Raw genomic sequence first — 12,781 nt, 5'->3', positions numbered from 1 at the left:
TGTACGCAGATGACATCTGCATATGGGCCTCTGGATCTCATATACAAGACATTCAAAGAACGCTGCAAGAGGGTGTTGATAGTATCGACACCTTTTTAAAAGAAAGAGGCATGAGTATTTCATACGCAAAGACAGCCGTACTTCCTTTCACTAGACGACAGGTAAATAATTTCCAACTTACACTTAATGGGCAAAGTTTGATGTTTGTGAAAGAGCATAAATTTCTTGGAGTTATTCTTGACCGCCAGCTAACATGGGCATCACACATCCGCGCAATTGAAAAGCAGACCAATGCAGTAATAAACGTACTTCGGCGACTCGCTGGCACGACATGGGGGGGGGGATCAGTCTTTTCGCTACTACAAGTTCATAACGCACTCAAAAAACAAAAAATTGCTTACTCGGCCCCTATTCTCCATGGTTTATCACAAACTTCTGAGGAACGTCTTCAACGTCTACTAGCAAGGGGGCTACGAGTGTGTCTTGGGGTTCCGCAGGCTACCTCGAGTTCTTTAGTAATTGCTGAAGCTCGTCACCCCCCATTTCCAGTCATACGAACGGTTGAAACATGCCGACATACTTATCGCATCTTAACCCAACAAGAGAATCATCCATTAAACCTCGCGCTCACCGAAAGAAACAAAAGCAAAATTCACGATGTTGTTCGAGAACATAAAGCATTATTACCAAGATTTGAATTATGCAAAGTGGATGTTAGTTACCCTCCCTGGATGTTAACATGCCCTAAAATAGAATTATCGGTTGACGGGATTATATCGAAGAGAGACATGTTCATAGTAGCCGCACAGTAACTGGCACTCTTCCAAATTTACTCATTATATCCCCAGTACATCCACGTTTATACAGATGGTTCGTGTCATAAAAATTCCTTGACTTCAGCATTCGTCATTCCACATTTAGCACTAGAGCAAACATTTAAATTATCCCGGGAGACATCTTCCACCATGGCAGAACTATTTGCAATCCTGTGTGCTTTGCGTTTCATAACGTCAGAAAAACATTCGCAATAATGGGTTATCTTTAGAGATTCGCAAGCCGCTCTCACATTACTGCAGAGCAATAAGAAAAATTCTTTGAACACTTCGCTATTGTATGAGACGCTCAAAGAACTTACAAAAGCAAGCGCAATGAACCACGTAATTGCATTTCAGTGGATACCTGGGCACTGCAATATTCCTGGTAATATTGCAGCGGACGCAGCTGCGAATCGAGCGCACAATAACGCAGAGACAACCAATCTTCCCCTACTGCGTAGTGAAGTCCGTCTGATCCTGTGACAGATTTCTTGTCGCCTCAGCGAAACTACCTGGTTTGACCAGCAAACTAAAAACTCGGAGTTATACTCTATAGACCCATGTATAAAGTTATCAATGCCGGAAACTCTAAGAGACAACAGAAAATTTGAAACATTGGTACACCGGCTGCGTCTTGGTACCGCATTTACGAAACACTTCTTGTACAGGATAAAACGTATCTCTAGTCCGCAGTGTTCTTGTGGCCATCCAGACGAAGATGTGCATCATCTTCTGCTCGAATGCACGAAATACGATACACAAAGAACGGTACTGCAAGCTAGTTTGTTTTTATTAGACAGAAGACCATTCACTTTTAAAAAGATACTTGGCCCATGGCCAACTGCGGGCCTTCAAAAGAGAGCACTTCTTGCTCTGAACAAGTTTTTAGAGGACACCAACATTTTGGGGAAATAGTAAGTATCAGATGATCCGAATACGCTAAATGAGTTACATAAACGTTTTTCGTGGTTCATAATTGGTTTATAGGGTGATCGCATCTTTTACGCAATATGTTTAATTCTGTTCTATACTTGCAGTGTATTACATGTGTTGTGTGTTTTGGCTGTTCAAAACATCTGACTTTATATATACGTACGTGGACTGAGCTAGTGCACAGAACTTTGCGACTCATGTACTGCTGGACTGTATATTTTTTATTGATCCGGTGTTCTACTGAGTGTTATACTTTGTGTCGCTATTCTTCCTTTGTACGCAAATTTGTTTCGTTTGCCAAGTGACAAGGAGTAGCCGGTGCCACCATAAAGGCGCCAACCTCTCCTAACATTCACTTCAATAATAAAAAAAAAGCAACGACGGCTGGTTAGGATGTATATGTGTTTGTGTGGTTCTGTGACACCACTGAGGATTCGAAGTATTGTCCCATCACATCTGAAATAGGACGGATGCGCATGTGTGGGGCTCTCTGACGTCGTTGATTAGCTTTCCTGTATCGATTGATATAAGGCGGCCACGCAAATATCTGGCTGTTTCGTTTTCTTGCAAGGTGCAATAAAGATTCTTTCGAAGCATGTCGGCCATTGTGCTTCGTGAATTAATAAGTAGAACAGCAGACAAATATTTGCAGTCAAACAGAGAGAAATATCTGCCATCTGGGGCTTTTTCTGATAACTGCGGATTGTGTATTGACTGTAACGAGAAAAGACGCCAAAAACGCGGTGGGAAACTCACCTCAACCTAACTCCTACATAAGGGCTGTTTGTTGCCGCAGACACTCACGGTAGCGTTCTACCTTTATTTTCGAGCGCGCTGCTTTACTGTTCGCTCCCAATTCAACTTAAACCTCCTCCTTTCTCCCCTCCACCCTTCTTTTTTTCTTTGCCACTTCTGATGACTGCATTATTTCTCATGTTTTATTCGATTATATTCTAAAACTTTACCCAGAAGGCTCATTTTAGGTTTAAAACTTCGTCCATGTACTAGCAGTTTTCGTTATCCCCTGCTGCATGAGCGACAAGAGAACACTTTTGAATTTATAAACAGAGATCTTGAAACATCGCCCAACGCACGAGCTTCCTGTCAGGATTACGGCGCAAGCAGCGCAGTTGGACGTTATGCTCGAAATTGCGTACAAAAAAAAAAAATTCTGAACTCCCACACATTAATCTCGATTGACGGAACAGGCGTCGGAGCATGTTTCGCCTATATAACTTTTTTTTTTATCCCCCTACCCCCCTCTTTTATTTTTATTTTCAGAGAGCCTGTATGTGGAAATCGAGGCCGCTTGAAGCGCTTACTCCATCGGCTGAACCCAGGATGCTGTCGCTGCTTCATATGTCTAGGTCGGGTAAGTAGATTACGGGCCAGTTATCCTTCGCGCGCAACGCCTGAAGCTTTCCCGATCACGTGACGCAACGAGCTAGGTGTAATGCAAGAGGTATTGCATCACCGGTTGCAGGTGCACTGAAGACGATGCCTTATGCGCCCTGACATTACATGGGCTTAACATGAAGGTGCCAGTACAGCGCATCGCACTGCCTACAACGTAGTCCTAATGCGTAGCGCCAGCGTTTACATGCATTCGCTATGGCGGTTTATATTTCGATCTACCCCTTGCTGGCCCACTAAGGCGAGGTTTCTCTGCAATGCATTTTTGCCGTTTAGCGCCATTATGCCTGCCTAGCGCATTACGCTAGCAAGAAAGTTGATACGATGCGCCACTCTGGGATTGATGTAAGCAGGGCGTGTTTCCCTGTACCGATACTGTATGTTTGTGGTTATGTTCAGTACAATTATTGATCGTCGTCTTGTAGTGAAAGCAGCAGCAGACCCACAAAACGCAGCGTTTGTGTTGTGTGTCTTTCTGGCCTCGTTTCTCGCGCTGTCTCGTCTACAGGAGGCAATAGGAACTATCCCAGTGTCGCGTTCATGTGCTCTTCTTTGATCGGTGAGAAACCACTATACATTTTTCTGTGATCGCCTGCGTATCTGGACCATATATATGTTTCTTCATCGTCATGTTCGCAGGAAGTGCAAGAGGTGATGCTATACAACCGTCCTTCCCTTCACTTGGCGGACAGTGGCCGCTATGAATCCTATGAAGTACCAGCGCTTCCGCCAACGACAAAGAGAAGACAGTGCTTAGGACCACACAGGAATGTAGATCGAAGCGCTGGCTCACACTTCTATGCATTCGGCGCACCCAACTAATGTCTCAGCGGCGAGTCGCGCCTAGCTTTCCGTAGTGATCTTTTCTTTCTCGCCTCCTCTCTTAAAGTGCATTTGAGAGTTGATCTCTCTCCTTTCCTCACTCGCTAGCTGTTAGTCCCACATAGCTGCTGTTAGTCCCTCAATACCGGCATTGTTCCATCCTCGTGGAAGCTGGCCAAAGTACATCCATTATTCAAATCTGGTAATAAGCAGCTCTTATCTAATTATAGACCTATTTCATTAACATCATATTCATGTAAGATTCTGGAGCACATAATTCACAAACATATAGTGGAATTTCTGGAATCTAATAACCTGCTTTCTAACTTTCAGCATGGTTTTAGGAAAGGTTTCAGCCCCTTAACACAACTAGTAGAATTCTCACACGACATCCTCTGCGCCCTTGATATCGGCACCCAGGTCGACACTATATTTATAGATTTTTCCAAGGCTTTCGATACTGTACTGCATTCTAATCTCTTAATAAAGCTTAACATGATCTTGAAAAATTCTCACTTGGTTAGTTGGATTGCCAGTTTCCTTTCTCATCGGTCACAATTCGTATGTTATAATTCAACTAATTCTTCTTCTGTTGACGTGTCATCTGGTGTACCCCAAGGGTCGGTTCTTGGTCCTTTACTATTTCTACTATACATTAATGACTTACCTCGAAACGTCACTTCTCACATACGCCTTTATGCGGACGACTGTGTTTTGTATCGCGTGATTAACACACCAGAAGATCATCTTGAACTAAATTCCTCATTTGTCAGCTTGGCAAATGACAATAAATTTTACTAAATCTGTGATGATGTCATTTTCTAATCGTGCCTCTCCTTCATTGACCAATTACACTTTAAACGACTTATCCTTGCACAGGGTCTAAGAATACAAGTATCTTGTTTTTCGTAACTTGTATGACAATACTATATCTGCATTCATGTCAATTTTTTTCGCCGCACTGCGAAGTAACTTTGTATAAATAGTCCCATTTATCGACATATTGTTTATATTTTTTATTGTTCATCTTGTACTTGTGCACGCATTGCTACGTGATGCCAAAGAAACCAATAAGGGACACAGACCTAGTCAAGCCGATTTTATGGTTTTTTGTCTGTGCCCCTGCTATCTGTACGTTGTATAGATACAAATAAAGTTCAAAGTTCATATTTACCACTAACATGTCGTGGTCAAAACACATTAATTTCATTTGCACTAAAGCACTCCGGAAGCTCGGGTATTTGAGGCGCAATTTTAACAATTCTCCAAAGGAAACTAAGTTACTAATGTATAAAACTTTAATTCGCCCAATCCTAGATTATGCTTCTCCTGTCGGAAACCCTCATAAGCAGTGCGACATTGACTCCATTGAGAACATACAACGAAAATCTATTAGGTTCATATATCGTCGCTATGATCACTATTTTTCACCCTCTCGTGCCTTATCTTCTTTGAACCTAACCCCTTTAGCCATACGCCGTCACATTGAGTCATTGAAGTTTCTGCATGGCATCGTCAATTTTTCTTATCGTGTCTCGCATCCCATATATATTCCTTCAGACATTCCTCGGTCAAGTAGGAGTCACCATAACCTTAATATTAAGCCTTACTTTGCTCGATCTAATAAATTTAAATACAGCTTTTTCCTACGTACTATTGAATACTGGAACTTAATTCCCGGAACAATTAGGTCACTGCCATTAAACGATTTCCTGTTAAAAGTTAAGCACACCTGATTTTATGTATTTTGTTGTTGTTACAGTGTATTGACTCATTCTCGTTTTTGGACTGACTCTCAGTGTTGCTATTATTTTGAGTTTGATTTGTGTCATATGCCTTATTTCTTGTGAATTTTTAATATGTTATTGTTCACTTGTCTTTTTGTTTGACTTCTTTTTGTCTAACCCACTCCTGCAATAGCCCCATAAAGGGGCTGCAGTATGTATAAATAAATAAATAAATAAATAAATAAATAAATAAATAAATAAATAAAATATGCGCACTGCCATGCGTACAGGGCTAGTAGCAGAAAGGATAAGCTGGCCTTCGAGATCGGGTGGCGCGCACGGAATGCGCCAACTGCGCAGAAATGTACGTTGCATTAATTGGTCATAAATGAGCCGTATATCGGCACATCTACAAAGGTGACCAACGCTTTCCAGAACACGCCACCGGGGCTCTGCGGAGAAAGACAGCGCCGTCCAACGTTAGCCGCTGGGTTCACGATAGCTGCCCACTGCGCGTGCGCGGCAAAGAGACCCGAGCGCCGGCTCATCGTTTCTTCTTTTCCAGCAGGGTGTGGAAACTACTGTACCTCCCTCGGGACACTCGTTCCCATGCCGATACGCGGCGGCAGCGCCACTTCCACCGCTAGCGGTAGCCGGATATCCAACTGTAGATACTTCGCAAACAAAACAATGGCTCCATGACGTAACCGATGAGGTGAAAAGATAGAGGAACAGGGCGCGCCGCCGTGAGCAGGAGGCTTGCCGCGAAGCCCTCCTTTCCCACTTCGCATGCAAGCGGGCTGTGTTCGCACTGTCTTGCAGGCCCCTCGCTGGCCGCGCGGCGACATTGGCCAGATCGTGGAGCAGAACCCGCTGAAGTGTGCCATGCTTACGTAGCGACATTTTTCGGTCTCGTTTATCTTGGAAGCTTCATTTTTTTAAAGCACTCGGACAGCGCTCGCACACACCAGTGCCAAGCAGTTGTAATGAAAAAATATTTATGTAGCAAACCGTCGTTAACGACCAATGTCCGCAGGTCATTTCGTGAAAGCAGTCACTTTGAAATGTCTAACTTGTGGTTAAGTGTAGAGCCACAGTTCAGCTAGTCCACAGATATAGTGGTGCATAGCATAAAGAAAATGACTTCCTGGCACAACTAATCGTTAATTTTGTTCGTGTGCTGGGAAGTGGATTAACTAAAGCTGGCCGCTCTCTCAGTCAGCCAAAACTCCATACAAGTAAATTTGAACGTTTTTGTTTTTATTCACACATTCCGTACTGGAAAAAGACTGACCTCCGCGCAGTGCGAAAGTGTCAATCTGCAGAAGAAATTTTCATTCACAATTTAAATTTGTACGTAATGAACGAACATAAATTCCAGAAGATCTAAACCAATGAGAAAAAACCATCACGGTAAGGTTACACGGAACTTGACTATCACGTATTTTATGACGGTGACACATTTTGTGGCATACAGAAGAAAGGTATAGTACAATACGTGTATTTCATTGACAGCATGTAACGTAAGGACCCACGGAATTTTAAACTGTCTACATGCATCTGCATGACCAGGAAGTAGTCTGTAATTGCTGTTATTATTTGAACTACCTTGCCGAATGAAAAAAAATTAAATTATGAGGTTTTACGTGCCAAAACCACTTTCTGATTATGAGGCACACCGTAGTGGAGGACTCAGGAAATTTCGACCGAGAGCACTGTAACCGAGCAATAAAAACGGACACGCACTCAAGCCCTTCTTTACAAGTATTTCACCGACAGCAGATGGGCTGCCGTCATAACGAATGGGTCGAGCGACACTGCTCTTATGTCAGTCCACTCAGGCTTGCACAGAACTGGTTTACTCATGCAAAATGACTACCTGCTCAGAAAACAAAGTACTTGTGCTTACCTTCTGTCATTGGGAAACCTGAAAAACTTGGCAGAACTGGAAATCCCAGTGTTAGAAAACCACGGAGCCACGCAACAAATGTGACACCCCGATTTAGCCATCTTCGCCTAATGCTTGGCTGACCTGGTTTCCTGCTTCTTCCGTTCGTGGCAAGTCGGATCAAGCTTCTGTGCCTTATCTTTCCCATCTTCCAACTTGGGACGACAAGCGAAGCAGGTGACCAAGCACGATCCGACTTGAGATATCGCTGAGCGAGGGTGAGCGGAGGTAAGCTCGACCGGACGCACAAGAACAACCACTTCCTGTGCTTCGGTCGACTTAATATTCACAAAAAGAGAAATAAAAAATAAGGACGTCCGGCCACCGCTTGGAGCGCGTTGCTCGAAGCCGCAACTAGCAGTCGCCTTGCGGGGTCGGTTCTACCTGTCGTTCGCTTTCGGCCGCCATGGCCGCTCTGCATGCCTGCCTACGCGTGGCTTAAATGTGACGCCGCGTTTTACGCGTGTGACCAGGCGGCCAGGCAAAGCAAGCGCGAGTGATAGCGGGGGCCCGCGCGTTGTGGTGTACGCACCACGCTCACCGGCCGCGTGTTGCCTGTTCGCCTGCCTTTGCGCTGCGTGTTCAGCAAAGTCGGATGACACATTTTGTAACCGCACAGAACGGCGAGCTCGGCCAGCTCTGCGAGTGAGGGCGCGAGAGCAGGGAGACTTGGTTTTTACGTCGCTGAGGATATTGGAAATTAAACGACTGCCGCGAGACCACATCAGTACCGCCTGTGAACCCACCTTCTCGGAAATGGCAGAAAGAATGCAGCACGTGCTTAAAAAGAACAGCACATTTATTTGAATGACAAAAATGCGTGGAACACTGACAAGCAAAATAAATTTTAAAGTATTTTAAAGGTAAGAAGCATCAATGTGGGATTGAAACATAACGAGGCGGATCAGTCAAATAGAAACACAGAAATTGTGGATGAATGAAATTAATTAACGAATGAACTAATGATTGCATGGAAAACACCGAGTGCGGAGCAGGGATTAACCAAGACACGAATAGGACACGGTTAAGGAGTCAGGAGATGGTTTCCATACGGGAGTTCTAGAAGTACCACTAAGTGGCTAAGTGATCACACAGCGCTCCACTCATAGTGCGATCGGCCGCTTCACTCCGTTTGCAACGTGCCGCAAGAGACAAACTGTCCGCGCCAACCAATAGAGAATTTTCTATTAGAGGGACGTCGCAAGCATTGGGGCCCCGCTTGCGTCTTACTAATCTGAAACTCTCTAATATATCGCGAAATGAAAACACGTATACAGCTGCACTCAAATTTCACATTAGAAAGTACCGTAATCGTCGGTGATATTTTTTTTCTGCTTGCACAGTCACGACATCCCTTTGGACCGACTAGACTAATTATCGGTATAAATTGAAAAGTACCATCTGTAAATCTAATCATGGCTGCGTGCACGTCCGAGCGCTATTGTGCTAACAAGTGCAAAATAATATAGAAGTTCAAGTTTCCCTTGACGGTTGACGAAAATTAAAGGCCGGCATTTTATTTAGTACTTGGGAAGTGATGGCATTGCTGCAGGAAGTGACTCGAGGGCGCCTGAAAATGGGTCGTTGGTGGGGTGCTGCGCCTGACGAATTTCTCGAAATGCTGAGCACATACTTGAGAAAACATTAAATTATTATTCGGGCGTTTTAACACCATCTATGCTGCAATCGCGGCAATTTCTTTCAAGGAAGTATGGCTTGCAATACGTAGCGCGACATGAGTTGGACTCAATGATGAACAGCTAAGTTGTTCGTGTAAATTGTTCCTTCAGCATCGTGGCTACAGGAGCTTTGGAGATTTCTTTATTTGGCCTAATGAAAGCCTAGCGTTGGTTCTTCTACGAGAAAAGACAAATACGTTAACCTCAACTGAAACAGACAACTACGCATGTCTTTCTAGAAGTAATACCGCTTTGGACGCTCGACTAAACAGCGTACAGTGCTCGGTAAAATATATTGTAACACTGCAGTCAAGCAGTGACCAGAAAGATGAAGCAAGGACAAGCGCCGCTATATTACTTTTCTTTTTTAAGAATTCCGAGATATACACTGTCGCAGAATAACTGATGGGGGTGTGGTTCGCGCAATTAAGCATGATATTCTTTTCAAGTAATTGATGCTTTCATTATCGAAGGGCTGTTAGAAATAACTTCACCTACCTCTATATAGAGCAGATCACTTCGTATTCCTTCCACAGCATTGCTCGTAACAACTTATGGTGGTGGTTTTCTTCATTGGGAAAAAACACGGGTGACTGCGGCTCGCTGGGGCAGTCTGCGCGGCACCTTCGAACGCAACACTTAAATGGCACGACCAGTGGCCTTTCTCACGTTTCACAAAGCAATAGTGGAAGCAGCACAAGCACACAGTGGTGGCGAACTGCAGCGTACGCATCGCGAAGTAGCGCAAGCGCATGCCACGCTCACAAAAAAGACGCGTTCCCAAACCGGTGGCTCGTTGCTTATATTGCCGGCGGGCTACGCATGACGTCACGCGGAAAGCAAGCACGTGAGCAGGCTTTCAGTCATATCTAGGAGGTGCCGTTCCAGCGTGCCAGGCAGCGGCTGGCGAAGTCGGATACGTCACGTCGGCGACGTTTGGATTGCCGAAAGTTTGCTCCTGTATTATTGGCCCGTTTAACGTGGCCCGCACGTCAGTCGATCGTGAGTACCGTGTCGGAGGAATGACTGCACGCATTGTGATACCTGGTTCCAATCGCAAAAGACTACCCATTTTCCAGGTCTCTCTGTAATAATCGCATGAAGCGCACAGCGGAGAGCCGCGAGCTCTGCAGCAGTACTCTTAGTGATATGGGAAGTCTTGAACTGTGGGGTTATTCACCTTGCTGGTATAACTACAGCCTCACCGGAACTGGTTCATGTAGTTGAGCCATCAGTATAGACGTGTGTGTAGTCACTGTTTTTCTGTATTTTTCATACAAACGGAGCAAACTAAATTGCTTGAGCGCCGATGACGGTAAGACGAATTTTTTCTGAAGCCCTGGGATTAAAAAAATTAAATTTAGGAGTTTTACGTGCCAAAACCACCATCCGATTATGAGGCACGCCGTAGTGGGGGCTCTGGAAATTTGTACCACCTGGGGTTCTTTAATGTGCATCTAAATCTAAATACACGGGTGCTTTCACATTTCACCCCCATCGAAATGTGGCCGCCGTGGTCGGGATTCGATCCCGTGACCTCGTGCTGAGCAGCCTCACACAATAGCTACTAAGCAACCACGGCTGATCCTGGGGATTGTGAGGTTTACTTGAGAACTGCTCACAAACCATGGAGGAATCGAAGGTCTTGCCACAGGTGCGTATCCTGATGTAGGTGAGGCACGGTGCGCGAAGACAGTTGCATTGAATGTCGCCTGGGGCCTTTATACTGCGAGACTGGTGAGGTTGTGGGTAGGGGTCCGAGTGAAGTGGGTTGTGTAAAAATCGTGGAACTTATACATTACTTGAGAGAAAAATGCCATGATATTTATTTTCAATGGATACCATGCAGGCCATTGCAATATAATCCGGCAGATAAAGCAGCTAGCAGGTCAGGCCAAAAAGAACGCTGTGTGCCCATTTGTCTCTCAAGGACGGACGCGGCGAGAAAGCTTCGCATTCTGGTACGCACAGTCTCGTTAGCTGAGATACCCTCCGCTACAAGTGGGACCTCCGGTCGGACTGCCCCAACGCGAAGCGTCTCATCTGTGTCGGTGGTGGTTGGAAGTTGCCTTCGCGAGAGCTCATTCAGCACTAATAGGATTGGTTGACCACCCTGTATGGGATCATGTGATGACTGCGGCTGCAAGGAGAACATTTTGACCACCTATTTATTTATTTATTTATTTATTTATTTATTTATTTAATTATTTATTTACTCTCAAGGCCGAAGGGCATTACAGACAGGAGGAGCGTACAAGATCGTAAGCACACTTTGTGAAGTTGGCAGTGTCGGTTATGGTGGCAGTGGAGGCAGGGATGTGGTTCCATTTGTTGCAAGTGCTAGCAATAAACGAATTCCGGCGGGTGTCGGTGTGGCAAAACAAAACCCCTACCTTAAACTAATGGTCAGTACGGCATGACACGTCCTCTATTGAAGCCTATTCCGCCACTGTGCTCATTTTGAAGCGCAGTCAGTCTGTGTACAACGCAATGAGAGGACTAAATGATCGTCCACTGAGTGAGTGGGCAATACTGGAACACAGTCCGAACAGAGCATCGGCTCAGAAGGCAGCGATGGAACTTTTGTGTTCTCTGAGAACGACTGGCTTGTGCGAGCGCCTTTAACTACGTACTGCTGCACGTGCACGTGCTCATATTCACAACATTCCTTTCTCTCTCTCTCTCTCTCTCTTTCCTTTCTATTCCTCTTTTCCCTTCCCTCGGTGTAGGGCAGACACCCGGACTCTTGACTGATTAACATCCCTGCCTCCTTTTTATCTCTCTTAACAAGGCCAGCCGCGCATGCGCAAGAGTGCGTGGGGAACGAGTGCTTTTTCGTTTGGCAAAGGCGCAAACCCATAGCACTCTATTTAGTGCACCCAAACTCTAGGCCAGCACGCTGCCGGCCAGCCAAGCTAGCGCTCGATGCACTCTGGGTTAGCATCTCCGCCGTGATATAGCACATGTTCCGTTCCCACACCGTTCGCGTCAAAGCTAGCCGAACGCTGCCTGTGACACTGCCTGTGCGGTGACGCTAGAGACTAACCAAGGTAATTATACCTGGTAGCAAAGCTTCCATAAGAGCCCACACGTTCAAAACATGGCGGTTCATCGGCGGTTCATGGGGCTTAGCGCCATCTGCATGAGGAGGGAACAATTCCGGCGGAAGAAAAAATAATGTGACGCCATATCCGTTAAAAACAGAAGTGGCATCATTTTGTTTTCAAAGGCGCGAAATTTGTTTTGGTCGCCTTCCGTTACAGCTGTATATTCAAACGCCCCGCCATGGGACTTGATGGGCGTTTCGAGCTTTCGCGAGGGTTGCAATGTGGGCTTGTTGGTAATGCATCTTCAAGGGAAGCGCCGAAAGCGATGCAGGAAAGGCCAAAGATACGGTTGTCGAAATCGCACCCCTGCACAGAACATACTTCCTTTGGAGGCCGA

At 45.3% G+C, this 12,781-nt stretch overlaps 1 long non-coding RNA gene across 1 annotated transcript in view; it reads right to left on the bottom strand.

Annotated features, from left to right (window-relative positions):
* The window catches only part of LOC140219368 (uncharacterized), a 314,942-nt gene extending 304,834 nt beyond the window's left edge, over positions 1-10,108 (bottom strand). Inside the window, exon 1 of the long non-coding RNA XR_011895579.1 lies at positions 9,836-10,108. This is a non-coding gene — a long non-coding RNA (uncharacterized lncRNA). The remainder of the gene's footprint in view (positions 1-9,835) is intronic.
* Positions 10,109-12,781: the final 2,673 nt, after the last annotated feature.

Source organism: Dermacentor andersoni, chromosome 7, assembly GCF_023375885.2.
Source record: "Dermacentor andersoni chromosome 7, qqDerAnde1_hic_scaffold, whole genome shotgun sequence".
NCBI lineage: Eukaryota > Metazoa > Arthropoda > Arachnida > Ixodida > Ixodidae > Dermacentor > Dermacentor andersoni.
Note: the sequence above shows the minus strand (reverse complement) of the source record. Positions and strands in the feature narration are given on the sequence as shown.